Consider the following 13,123-nt stretch of genomic DNA (forward strand, 5'->3'; position numbering starts at 1 on the left):
ATTCCGTGGCTTACCGCGCAGCCAGTAACGGCTTAATTGAGCGTAGCAACGGCACGCTCATGGCCGTACTTCGGAAGCTCTGCAAGTCGGATCCGCAGACTTGGGATACACGCCTTGAGGAGGCAGCCTTCGCCGTCAACACAACCTACAACGCATCTTCACAATTTTCACCCTTCGCGTTGCTCCACGGCTACGTCCCGAAAATGCCTCATCAAAAGCATCAGCCCCAAAACACGGAAACCATGCACGAGCGCTTGCTCAGACTATGCGCCGACCGAACAGACGCACTTCAGCGGAGTGAAGACGCCCAACTTTCACGTAAAGCTTTCTACGATCGTTCTCACAGGAATGGTAGAGACTTTGAGCCCGGAGACATCGTATGGATTCGCCGCCAGCAACCCGTGCCCGACGGAATGGAAAAGCTGTCCCCCCGGTTTAAGGGCCTCTACGAAATCGTTGGGAAGCCCACGCCTGTGACATTCTGCGTTCGACAACTGCCCGCCTTCGGTAACGCAAATTCCGCCACCGAACGCACGGTTCACCGCTCACAGGTGAAGAAATATTCGCCACCATACGTAGATCCAACTCTCACAGACCCCCGTGTCGGTGATGTACCAGCGCCATCGCCAACCCCCCTCCCTGACCCGACACAACAGGAGCCCGAACTCCCCACACTCGAGCCTTGCCCGGACATCAACAAGTTACAAGACCATTCATCAAGCTGCGAAACACCCACCGTAGAGTCACCGCGCCCCACATTCCGCCGACCCCGCCGAACACGCACTCTGCCCTGGATCAAGCTGGTCCCTCTGGAGAAAGAAGTCAATCTACGGTTCCTGTGGATGCTGATCAGGGTACGTAGGAAAGCCGGCTTTATTTTCTACAATACTGTGAGCATATGTTAACCGTAGCCATCTGTTATTCTTCCATCCCCTCTGCCGCCCCCGCTCCGTTCTTTCCTTCCAAATTGCTCCCCGGAATTTCGAGTTCTCTAGAGCCAACGAGCCCTCGCCGTTCAAACCACCGTCCATTCTTCTCGCCCTTAGTTATACCCATCGCCCAAATGTAAACACCAGCCAAGTCGACTCTGCTCGCAAGCCCCGGCAGCCGACTTCTTCGCCGCAGCTGTAACCTTACCCCTCACCTCATAAACCAACCTCGCCCTCGCCCCTGCCCCGAAGCCATCGCCTCTTCGCCTCAAGATTCTCCAAGCCCGTGTACTTCTCTTCCAGTTGCTTCCGCCCGTCCCACTGACTCAGACATACCTGCCTTCTCCCGTAATAAACAGTTATCTTAATCTTTAAACTTGTTCTTTCTTCCTGGGCCTACCACCGGCCCTCACAATACAATGATAGTTGTTTCGTGTTTACTCGTGCCTACCCTGTCACAGTATCTGTATAGTTGCGGCCGCTCAATTCTTTTTCAAACCAGATGGACTAGCTATTTTTTTAAAGCTGGCCGTTTGTCGTACATGTAGTATGTGTTACGTTAGACATGTATAAGCCCAAGCTTTAGGGAAGGACGCGCTGGCTTGTATTAAATACACATGGTTCACCTTATACCTGTCACAAACCAATTAGCGGTATAAAAGTTCAAAGCCGAATGGCGTTTTGCGTGCAAGGCTAGCTTCTGCACGTAAGGCGCATATGTGCCCGACATGTCATTTATGCGCAGCACGCAGATATGGCTCACATGAATGAAGGAGCAGTCATGTTGCATTTAAATTTCTTTTTCAGTGCAGAAGCCGGACTTCCTCCGTGCTCCCTGGGTGCAAGGGGTTGCCATGTGACCACACAGACCAAGACGCGGTCCCTCATCAACGCTCAAGACCTGACGCACACGGATCGGCGGCTCCTTTCGCTCCGTTCCGGGCGCCCACAAGGTGACCTCCGTACAGTGTGTTCACATCATTATCAAGTATACCTTAAAAAGTACACATCACTGATTGCATCCAAGTGGTGTTCTAACCCTTTCTATGAACACGTCAAAAACCGCCGTGGATCAGCTGTAATTACAATAGCCTTGGCAGATGCGCACCCCAATTTAAACCTTATTCCTAGAAACCGACTTTGTCAAGCATGCCGGCGAAATTGTTTTGAATTGAAGAAGAGACCTACTTTTCAAGCACCAGCACCACCTCTGGCTCGTGATGCCCCTTCTGAGCATGATGACCCCGAGGTAGCACTTGAGAGCGTGAACGAGGCCCTCGCAGCCGTTGGAGAGAGCCCTCTCCAACGAAAGCGAGGGCGAATAAGCCGCGAGACATACGCCCAAAAGAAGGTTAGACAATTTAAAATCTCCGCGGAAAGAAGAATTTTCATCTCTGGGTGTACAGCAGAAACGAACTTCTCAGCCGAACCAGGATGAAGATTTTGTCTTGAGTGACTACGTGTCACTCATGCAAGATGTAGAAAACAAGTTTGACCTGGAGAAAAATAGAGAGAAAAAATTACAACTTCTAACATTGGCCCCACCCTCCTGGTCTCGCGAAAAGATTATGAACTTCTTTGGAGCCTCGGAACGACAAGCGCGTCAAGCCGTAAAGGTCAGGTCAGAATCAGGAATATTGAGCACCGTGCCAAAAAGAAGAGGCCGCCCGGTCATCGAAGAAGTAAAGGCCTCCATCATGGAGTTCTATCAGGACGACGCTGTCTCGTACTGCTTACCGGGAAAAAAGGACGTGCTACGTGGTCGCCAAAAGCGTCTGTTGTTGCTCAACTTGAAAGAAATGCACGAGGAATGGAAAAAAGCTGCGATTTCAGGTGCAGTTTTTCAACATTCGCAAGTCTGCGGCCTTCACATTGTGTCCTAGCAGGGGGGAGCGGCACTCACACAGTTTGCGTGTGCATGCAACACCAAAATTTTAAGCTCATGCTTCACGCTACAGGATTAGACGGAAGCACCGAAGAACTTCTATCCACTACAGTATGTGATCTACACAATGAATAGTGCATGCTTGACAGGTGTGCCAAATGCCCAAGTACCAATTTTGCTGATACTTTGCTCCGCAGCACTCCACTTCTTGACCCGGAAGAAACGGATTGCGTCCATATGCAACAGTGGGTCAGCGGGGTGCGTTCCCAACTGGAAACCATTGTTCTGACACCAGACGAGTTCCACGAAAAATTTTTAGATATGCTGAAGGCACTGAAGGCTCACCACTTTGTGAGCAAACAACAGGCACGATACTTGCGGGAGCGCAAAGCAAACATAGGCAAACACGAGGCAATAGTACTCATGGACTTCGCTAAAAATTATAGTTTCATCGTGCAGGACGCCCCGCAATCCTATCACTGGGTGAATACTCAGGCATCAGTCCACTTCGTTGTTATTTACTTTCTCAAACAAGAAGCCACCACCCAAGAGATTTCTATAAAATCATTCAGTTTAATTTCTGACTGCCTAGAACACGACACGGTGGCTGTTTCTGTATTTCAGAGTGAAGTAATTAAGATATTGAAGCGAGACTTTCCGCAAATTAGAAAAATTCACTACTTTTCAGATGATGCGTCCCCTCAGTACAAGAATAAAGAAAACTTTGCAAACCTCTGTCAGCACGAAAATGATTTCGGCATTTCCGCTGAATGGAATTTTTTCGCAACGTCCCACGGGAAGAGTGCTTGTGACGGAGTCGGGGGTACAGTGAAGCGTCTGGCAGCAAGGGCCAGTCTTCGAAGTCCCTTCGAGAACCAAATAATGACCCCCCAGCAGCTGTTTACCTGGGCCAAAAATAACATCGGGGGCATAACAATACTTTGGGTGCCGAAAGAAATCGTTGAAGAAAAACGAGCTCAACTCACTCCAAGATTTAGCTCAGCGGTCCCCGTCAAAGGGACAAGAAGTTACCATCACTTTAAGCCTGCGTCACCATCTACGCTACGTGCTGGACTTACGTCCTATTCAGCAACGCAAGAATTTGTCATTTCAAAACCGATTTGAACAGAAACGACGCGTGAGCCTTCAACGGCGCGCATTCGTCAACACCACATCACCTCGTCGTTCGAGATTGCCCGTTCACGGTCTTTTGTGCTGCTGTTTACATCTGTCCTGACGTTAACAAGAGAGAGTGATCGGGTTCTGTATGTAGGAAAGAGCTAGCTTAGTAATGGTTGCTCTGAACCGGCAGCGCTAAGCATCTCCTGACATCAAGACACTGGAAGATCACAGGAGGACATCGCCGCGTAAAACGGTTGAAATGGGAAAAGCCTTAAAGCAACAAGAGTGAAAAACAGCCCCTTTTCACCGAGATGTACCCGACAGCTCAAGGTCCTGCTCCCCACCTGCGTGGGCCCACCGTTACACAGTCGCACGCTTCGCCGGGCTCGACGGTGCCGTGTTGTGCAGAGAAGAAGCACAAGAAACAAAACCCGGTTGCGACGTAAAAGCTCAACTTCAAAATGTTTTTTTTATTTTTTTATTTTTTGTGTATTTAGAACAAAATTATTTTAATTAAACTTTCAAGAACAAAAGGCAATAAACTCTTCTGTAAAAGTCACCATGTTTCGCATTTTTCTTTCGACCACCTCAAGGCAGAATTGACGGCTCTTTAAACGGCAGCACGAAAGTTTGCACAAATTAAGTTGTTTTTTCTGCAAGATATTTAGTTGTACGGCCCGAAACTTTTTTTGTGCAGTATATTTACAGGGTTTCCAATAAGAATTTTTAATCACCTGCAGCAACGAGATAGTTTGTAACCAAACTATCAAAAAGGCTAAAATTCTCATATATTACTTTTTTTTTTTAAATTGCTTCTAGCGAATATTCATGATCCTCATTACACAACAATCAAAATACCATGTGGTTTTTAGGAAAAAATAGTCCACTGTTCTATAAAAATATCTTAATTTTCATCAATTAATAAATGACTCATAGTTTCACTCCTTTTTTACGAGTTCAAACCGCCATCACCCTATGAAATTTGTTTCTCGTCAAAAATATTTTAGAGAAGCACCACAAACATTATGATGAAGAACCATTGATTTTATTTTAGGAATCGGAGGTCGCCGTGGGACCTTTGGCACGGCATGAAGAAGTCCACGTCAGCTGATGCCGACCGTCGATTAGGCATCGCGTTTAGGAGTATGAGGAGCCGCCCTCGGGTACAATGAGCACAACGGGCCTGCTATGACGACGCGCTGAGGGCACCCCCGATTAGTACACGATACCCGCCGTTTCTTCCCTTACAGCCAGAAAAGAGGGACGAGGGGAAGCGGGCAGCAAACTTCGATGTTTCTTTGGCCCTAATCGCGTCGGCTATCGTCGCAGGTGGCGTGCTGTGCGGCAAAGAGGCGTTAAGAAGCGACGCCGGGTAGTGGTGCGAGAGTTCAACTTCAAAAATTGTTTTCTCGCTTTAAACAAAAATTACTCTGATTAAACTTTCTGAATCAAAAGACAATAAATTGTTCTTCCAAAGCCACCATATTTTGTATTTTTACTTGAACCACCTCAGGGTGGAATGACCGGCTGTTTATGCGTCAAAACGCGCTTTTTGGCAAATTCAGGATTTTTTTTTTTACTGCAAGATGTCTAATTGAGTGGTTTAAAATATTTTTATAGGTCATACACCTAGAGGGCAACCAGTAAAAAGTTATATTAGGTCCATGGAGCAGTTATATATTTTTTAATAAAATGACAAAAATGATTATTTTGGAATAAAATTATGTATTTTTAAAAAAATATTTAAATTAAAAAAAACTGCACAAACACAACCACATTATAAGCCGACAACCGTGCACATTTAAGAAAAAAATATTGTTGGGTGTTTCATAAAATAGCAGATTTTTCGTAAATTATTGAATGATGCCTAGTTTCACGCTGTTTTCAAAAATTAAAATCGCGCTCACGTCATCACAATTTTTTTTTCGTCAAAACTATTTTAAAGTATGGCTACGGACATTGTGGCCGAAGCCCATGAATTTTCTTTTAGAAATCGGAGGTGGTCGAGCGCAAAGTCTGGGACGTTTCACGTGGAACGACGCTCAATCATTTTATAGATTCAAGAGTACCTTAATAACAAAAAAAAAGAAAACAAAAAAAAAAAAACAATGTGCTGTTTCAAGCGTCATCAGATCAAAATGCAAGAATATCACATCGGGAGTACCCGAGGGGTCAATGCTGCGTCCGTGTCTCTTTGCATTATTTATGAACAATATTACGCAGCAATTTGTCTTTAGTGTCAGGTTGTAGGCTAATTAGGCGTACTGTACGGAAGCATTTGGTCTGACCAGAAGTCAAAGTGTCTGAAATCTAACCTCGCGAAAATGGAGCATTGGTACTCTTTGAGAAGTGTATTTTAGTGTAAAACGAAATAATAATTAATTTATGCTTTTACCAAGGACAGAAATGTTTCTCTCCTAAATCTTTTCTTCACCAGGAACTAGTCTCTAAGGCGTGTGAAATTAAATATTTCAATATCTTTTTTTTTCCAGTACTTGCTCTTCTGAAGCACACTTCAATCAAATCGACAGTCAGGCAAATCTAAAGTCCAACTTCCTACAAAAAAAAAAAAAAATATTAATGCAACCATCTGGCAACCTAAAAGGAACGGCGTATTTGGTTTATCGAAAAAATAGTCAGAGTGCAGGCGAGCTGGTGTAAGTTGAACATGATTGTAAACCTGAGACTGGAGCAGAAAAGAGAACACAACAGAAGGTAGTAAAAGAGGATACGTTGCCTCCTCTTTTACTACCTTCTGTTGTGTTCTCTTTTCTGCCCCAGTCTCAGGTTTAAAATCATGTATTCGGTTTATGTTCGGCCAGTTCTAAAGTATGCGTGTGCTTTGTGGGACCAATCAGCAAATTATCTAAGCAGCAAACCTAATTAAAGAAGGCAGCTTGTTTTTGTTAAAAAAAATTACATCCTTTGTCCAAGCGTCCCGTGAATGAAAAACAGCTTATGTTGGGAAAAGATGGAAACTAGAAGAAAAACGTTACATCTTCTTTTATTACATATATTTTAGCCAAGGTGTTATAAATGCCTCCTGATATCTTTCTCTTCCACCTTATGTATTCCCTAAATTTGATCATCCGTTTAAAGCCAAAGAATACTTGCTTAACTTCGACTTGTACAAGAACTAATGTTTTTTTTTATATTGGCGGGTAATTTCTAATTTTTGAAATTGTAAACACTGCAAAGAATTATCTTTTTTTTAAATTATCTCTACTTCTTTGGTTCTTTATGTGATATTATCATTTGTGTTTGTGTGTGTGTTATTATTAGAGAATGCACATATCTGCATGAAGACATTGTTATGTTTCCATTTGTCCGATACTTTTTACTGTAACGCTGTTGTTTTATTTTTTTTTTTGTGTGTGTTCTGCTGTTACGCGGTTAGGGCTGCAGGTATCTAAAAGTAAAGAAATAAACAAAAAAAATTATTACAAAATTCTCAGCCGCCAAGCTTTACAAAACGGACAGCTGCAATTACCCAGGGAAGACCCATTCAAGTAGAACAAATCGCCGGTTGGTGAATGGAGTGGAACCGTACTTCCAGTAAGAACCTACTGGGGCGACGCTGGAGTTTCCAGTGGGGCGACAACGGACCAGTGAGATTGTCAGTCACTGGCCAGTGACTAGGACTGACTGACGCGCCCGGCACTGGGCGTCCCAGTGAGTTCCCGAGATGCTGCCAGCACAAATCCCCAGCGTAGTACCAGTAATACGGTCCGGCAAGACCCCAGGCTAGCGGCCTCAAGCTATACAGTTCGCGGTCTTGTTTTGTCCCAGCGAATTCCCGGGCTGCTGCCAGTACGAATCCCCGGCATAGTAGGAGCAATACAGCAAGATCCCAGACTAGCGGCTTTATGCCATACAGTTCACGGTCTTGTTTTGTCCGAGCGAGTCCTCGGGCAGCTGCCAGCACAAATCCCCGGCGTAGTACCAGCAGTACCGCAAGATACCAGCACGATACCAGGTGTAAGGATCGGCGAGGGCTCCGCGGGTGGTCCGTTATCACCAGGGAGATTCGGCTGGGGAGAATGCTTTGGTGTAAACAGTTCCCATGGCGGGCGACCTCGAGAGACAGGCGTACTTTACGACGCGAAATTCGGAGCGCGCGTTTTCTGCCGAGAGAATCGGAGCGTACGTTCCGGGCCGGGAAAATAATGTTATACCACCGCGCAAGAAGCTTGAAAACTCCGAGAACCTCGTCAGTTCTGGATTTTCTCGGTACTGTGGACGGCCAAGTGGAGCGTTCCTACGCGCGCTCCTCATCGACGTGCAGGCTCCTAACTCAACCATCGGAGAATGTAAGTTCAAGTAATCGGTTGAGGACGTCACACCAGAAGAGGTGACCGCCGAAATGGGCTGGCTCACCACCCGTTCCCGTCGTCCCGACAAGAAACGTGGCCAAAACTCTACTCACGACGACCCGCCCCAATCGCAAGACTCCCGCTCTCGCTCTAAAACCAGGAAGAACGTTATATCTCAAGTCCTCAAGGCCGGACGTATGCCCCAATTACCCAAGAACGAAATTAAGATCATTGTGAGACCTAAAGGGGCGCTAAATATCCCGAAATTTGGCAGCCCCACAGTGACTGTAGCCATTTTCCGAGCAACACAACTTAGCCCGGAAGAAAGCCAAGACGACACTATCTGCCCGAACGTTCAACAAAACATCGTCGTGATCAGCACGCCCCGACCGCGCAATGCTGACAGGTACGTGCGCATGAAATCTATTCTCGTCAATAGTGTAACCACGAAGTCAACTCATACGAGGCAGCCCCGGACAACACTACCAAGGGAGTTATCTGAGGTATTCCCCTCACCGATAGCACCCAGGAAATCGACCCGAACATCATAAATGCCCGCAATCCGTTAGCCCTGGCCGCCAAACGCATCGGTTCCACCACGACCATCGTCATCGCCTTCGACGGACCCAGTGTTCCGCACCTGGTCCGATATGGCGCAGCACTGATCCCCTGCTGCTTGTACTGAAAGCAAGTCGACATATCTTACCACTGTGGCCGTCTCGGGCACCGCATGGACGTTTGTCCATTCCCCAACAACAAGATCTGCAGGAGCTGAGGCACCCACAATCCTGATCAAGACCATCAGTGCACCCCCAAGTGCACGCTGTGCGGTGGACCCCACCCCACAGCGGACAAAGGGTGCACGGCCAAATACAAAACGCCATACGTCATCCGGAAACGCCTCTGGGAACAATGCACGGCACAGCAATCACTCCCTCAACCAGGTGATTTCCCGCCCATAGACACCAACCACCGCTCCCGCTCCCGCTCCCGACCCAGAGCAGGCCGTTCCCGGTCAAGATCTAGGTCGACCCCAAGAGTCCGACAAACTTCGGAAAAGCGACTGCCGCCACCACTGCCACGGCAGAACCACCAACAACAGCAGCCGGGACCAGGCCCGCAGCCAGACCAACAACAACAGGTGAGCTGGGCAGATAGGGTCTCCCTGCCCACTAAGCCTCAATATTAGGACAGTGGCAGATCCGCCCTAGAACTACAGCTAGCCCAAATTCAGTTCGTGTTGAATCAAGTGTTACGACAGAACAGGAATCTTAAAGCAGAAATCGCTCAATTAAAGACAGAGAAAGGAAAAGACAGGAGCCGCGCACCGTCAATTACCAGCGGGAGGACATCAACACCCCCCCCCCTCCCACATGCGCAAATACCCTCGGTTGCTGCGGAAGGCCCGGTGGTGACGGCACTGCCGCAAAAGCGGAAAGCCGGGGAAAACCCGCAACTAAGAGACGAACTACTCGAAAGTCTAACGGAGCTCGTAAAAGCGCAATTCGATGCACTTAACTCAAAAAAGTGAAAGCTGCTTACAACTCCCTGTAACGCCGAATTAGAGCGCAGCTCTTGAGGAGGAGGAGGGAAGGGCACTGGGGGGGGGGGGTTAAACTAACCAGGGGGGGTCACGTGACCTTGGGGGTCACGTGACCCCCAATGCCGATGATGTCATCACTGACGTCATCAGTGACGATGACGATGCGGGTACCGATGACGTCATTAGTGACGTCACTGAAGACTTCACCAGTGATGATGACGATGACGATGCGAATGTCTGTGACGTCATCAGTGACGTCGCTGATGACGTCATCAGTGATGATTACGATGACGATGCGGATGTCGGTAACGTCATCAGCGATGATGAAGATGACGATGCGGATGCCGGTGACGTCATCAGTGATGATGACGATGACGATGCGGATGCCGGTGACGTCATCAGTGACGATGACGATGTGGATGCCGGTGACGACATCAGTGACGTCACTGATGACGTCATCAGTGATGATGACGATGACGATGCGGATGTCGGTAACGTCATCAGTGATGATGACGATGCGGATGCCTGTGACGTCATCAGTGATGATGACGATGGCGATGTGGATGCCGGTGACGTCATCAGTGATGATGACGATGTGGATGGCGGTGACGTCATCGTGACTGATGACGATGACGATGTGGATGTCGGTGACGTCATCAGTCACGATGACGTCATTGGGGGGTCACGCGACATCGGCGGGGGTCACGTGACCTAAGGGGAGTCACGTGACTTCGGGGGGTCACGTGACCTCGGGGGGGGGGGGGTCACGTGCCCCCCACGAGGTCACGTGACCCCGGTGGGGGGCTCGCGCGGTGCATTATGGGACATTTCCCATGATGCACCGGGGTCACGTGCCCCCGGTGGGGGGCTCGCGCGGTGCATTATGGGACATTTCCCATGATGCACCGGGGTCACGTGATCTTGGGGGGGTCACGTGCCCCCCCACGAGGTCACGTGACCCCGGTGGGGGGCTCGCGCGGTGCATTATGGAACATTTTCCATGATGCACCGCGCGGTTACGCCGACGCCGACGCCGACGCCGACGGCGACGCCGACGGCGACGCCACTCAAGCCGGAAACGGGCCCCTAAGAGCTGCGCTCTAAAATAGAGCTACTCGGACAGCGCATGGACAGAATTGAACTTAGAACTACAGCCATCGAAAGTACACTCGCGGAGAGCCGTCCCGCAGCGGCGGGACCAATTAAGAGCACAAAACCTTACCGAAGGCCCACTGCTGCGGAGAATAGCAGTGACAACAGCAAGGCCACAGGGGGACCAGCACATAGCAACCAGATATGGCCCCGAACAGCAGAAATACAGAGTACACAATTTGGCAGTGGAACTGCCGCGGGTTTCGCCGGAAACGGGAAACCTTAGGCAGTTCTTCCAAAATTCTTACAGTAACGATAAAAAGGAGGAGGCGCCAGATGTCATCGCCTTACAGGAGACGATGGGACTTGCAAAATTAACAGGGTACAAATCATATGCCGCAGCCTCTGACGGAGGTGAAAGCGAAACGCTAGTTGTAACCCTTGTAAGGAGGAACTTAGCGGTGATACAGCACGAAATCACGGTAACAAACGTTGAGCATGTCCTCTTAGAAATTATACCATCAAGCAAAAAGGAAGGCAGGCTCTTTGTCCTAAATCTATACAGCTCTCCGAAACAGCGACAGCGGTTCGGGCCCCTGCTTCGCAAAACACTAGATATTGCCAAGAGAAACACGCTGGTGGTCGTTGGGGACTTTAACGCGCCGCACGCCGCATGGGACTACCGAAGGTGTTCCGTCAAAGGACGGAGCACCTTTGGGCGGACGCGCAGCACGTTGGACTAACCCTTGTCACCGATCCCCAACAGCCCACGCGCACGGGTAACAGCGTGAGCATGGACACGACACCGGACCTCACTTTCACAAAGAACGCACCGGACCCCAACTGGGTCAACACTCAGAAAGACCTGAGCAGCGATCACTTTATTATTGCTACGACACTCAATACGGGACCAACAAAGAAACGGGGCAGAAAACTCACAATGGTAGAATGGGACACTTTCAGACAGATACAAGGGAGCGAGCGCGAAAGCGATTACAAAGACGAACACGAAGAAGCACGGCACAGTACCACATACGCTACTACAATTACAGACATAGAGCAATGGACAGCGCAGATACAGAAAGCTGTCAAACAGGCCACGAAAGAGATCCCTGAGGAAGCTGGACAATAAACAGCCGACAACAAACTCCTCCATCTGTGGGAGGCTCGTGACAGCCTACAGGAAAAGTGGAGAGGCCAGAGGCTGAATCGAAACCTGCGGAGGAGAATAGCAAGGCTCGACAGAGACATCGAGGACCACGCCAACCGCCTAGCCCGGCAGCAATGGGAGTCCACATGCAGCAGCATGGAGGGCCAACTCGGGCTGCGCAAGGCGTGGAACCTACTTCGCTGTTTTGTAGACCCCGACAGTGGCAAGACGTTACAGAGGCAGAATCTCAACGAGATCACGCACACGTACAACGGTACAGACAAGGAACTCTTATACGAGATGCAGAACAGGTACATAGGCACTACAACGAGGGAAACTCAAGAAGACTACACGGGTACCCTATTGAAAAAGGCCAATATGAACTCGGCTTATTGGAAATATTGTATTCCAATGAAGTTGATGGAAACCAATAAAAACTTATTGTTATCCGATTAACCCAATACGCACGATGGGAATTCATATCGGAGCACAATATCCCGATATAGTATGTGGTTATTGGTATACAACAGGATATTGGAGCACAATATCCCGATATAACTTGCGGTTATTGGTATACAACACGATATCGAAGCACAATATCCCGACAGAACTTACGGTTATTGGAATAGAATACGACACCGCGTGCATATTGGTAACCGACATGGACATACTGCACGGCCACACGATATATAAATATCGGTCGTCGATCACGGCCCCAAAGGAGAATACAATATCGCGTGGATAAATCTCAGAACGAATTCCAAGTTACCAACATGAATTACGTCGGCATATACCGCGGACTAGGAGGATACGTAACACAGTATTGATCGCCCGTGAAGCAACATGTAGATATCGGTACGCCCACATATACGACATCGCATGAATGATATCGTAGAACAGCAGGAGTTACCATACGGCAATACGAGAGAGAACGATATTGGAGGTGGATATACACAGAACACAAACGTTCCGCGTGGCAAACGCATTCACATTGATCGAAAGCGCAAGTGTACGTACGGCACACAGTACACACAGCCTCGAGCGCTTGAAATGCTAGACAACCACCAAACCATTCAGAATAACGAGCTG

General features: G+C 48.4%; 1 pseudogene; it reads left to right on the top strand.

Annotated features, from left to right (window-relative positions):
* Positions 1-2,626: 2,626 nt before the first annotated feature.
* Positions 2,627-12,016, top strand: LOC121047872 (annotated as a pseudogene).
* Positions 12,017-13,123: the final 1,107 nt, after the last annotated feature.

This window comes from Ixodes scapularis, unplaced genomic scaffold (assembly GCF_016920785.2).
Source record: "Ixodes scapularis isolate PalLabHiFi unplaced genomic scaffold, ASM1692078v2 ptg000292l_1__unscaffolded, whole genome shotgun sequence".
Taxonomy (NCBI): domain Eukaryota; kingdom Metazoa; phylum Arthropoda; class Arachnida; order Ixodida; family Ixodidae; genus Ixodes; species Ixodes scapularis.